Source organism: Arachis duranensis, chromosome 2 (assembly GCF_000817695.3).
Source record: "Arachis duranensis cultivar V14167 chromosome 2, aradu.V14167.gnm2.J7QH, whole genome shotgun sequence".
NCBI classification, from domain to species: Eukaryota; Viridiplantae; Streptophyta; class Magnoliopsida; order Fabales; family Fabaceae; genus Arachis; species Arachis duranensis.
In genome coordinates, this window is record NC_029773.3 from 45,456,411 (window position 1) to 45,457,975 (window position 1,565).

Below are 1,565 nucleotides of genomic sequence, written 5' to 3' on the forward strand. Positions count from 1 at the left end.
AGGGAGGAGAGGCAACAGCTGCAAATCTGGACGAAAAAAGAGACGTAGCGGCGACGACAGATCTGAACGAAGGAGGAGCGAGTGGCGGCGCGCGGATCTGGACGGAGCAGACACAGCGGCACCGCTCGGATCTGAACAAAGAGGGAGACGCAGCGGCGGCGGCACGCGGATCTAGGCAAAGGGGGAGACGCGGCGGCGACACGTGGATCTGGGTAAAGGGGGAGACGCGGCGGCGGCAGCGGTGGATCTGGATGAAGAGATGCAACGCTGACGGCAAATCTGGACGACGGGATTCGATGGCGGAAGGAGGAAGGAAGGAGGAAGGAAGAAGGAGAACGGTTATGGTGATTGGAGAAGGAGAAAGAGAAAAAAGAATTAGGATTAAGAAATTAATAAGGGGTAAATGAGTAAAAAATTGTGTCTAATTGATTGTGTCTTTGTGTCTCAATATTTTGGAAGTACACTGAATACATGTATTTTGTGTATACTTGTGTACTAACGTGTTCATCGAAAATTTGTGTCTCAACAAACAAACACAGAACATGTTCTAGCGTGTCCATGTCTCTGTGTCTGTGTCTTTGAAACCAAACGCTGCCTTAGTGGTCATGTTAGTGCCACTAACGTTGGGTTATCGTGGGTCAAGTAGGTTAGGACGTTAATGACAAAGTTAGTGTCACTAATGTCATCGAACCGAAATTCAGACTTAACGTTAACACCACTAACATCCTGACTGACTGCATACCATGCCTGACTCGCTCTCTTTCTACAAGCAAAGCTGAGCCCACTAAGGACTGTAACTGCTTCAACTAAAGAACAAAGGCCCATATCCAAGACTTGAAGAGCTAACTAGAAGATCAGAAGAGTAGTATATATAGGAGTAGTTTTGAACTAGAAGGGAGCTTGGCATTATTGGGAGCTACACTCTGTATATTTACTTTTTTTGCAATTTTTAGTTACTTTACAATGCACTTTTCTTTTACCCATTCCATTCCCAGAGCTATGAAAAACTAAACCCCTTTCATTGGGTTAGGGAGCTCTGTTGTAATTTGATGGGTCAATTATAGTTTTCATTCTTCTTCCTCTTTCTTTTCTCTTCCATGGCAAGCTGTATGTAGGGCATCACTGTTGTCAATGGCTACATCCCATCCTCTCAGTGAAAATGGTCCTATGCTCTATCACAGCACGGCTAATCATCTGTCGGCTCTCAATCAGGTTGGAATAGAATCCCTTGATTCTTTTGCGTCTGTCACTAACGCTCAGCCTTCAGGAGTTTGAAGCTCGTCACAGTCATTCAATACCGGAATCCTACTCGGAATACCACAGACAAGGTTAGACTTTCCAGATTCCCGGAATCCTACTCAGAATACCACAGACAAGGTTAGACTTTCTGGATTCCCATGAATGCCGCCATCTATCTAGCTTATACCACGAAGATTCTGTTGGGGAATCTAAGAGATATGCCCCCGGCCTAAGGTAGAACGGAAGTGGTTGTCAGTCACGCGCGTTCATAGGTGAGAATGATGATGAGTGTCATGGATCATCACATTCATCAAGTTGAAGTGCAA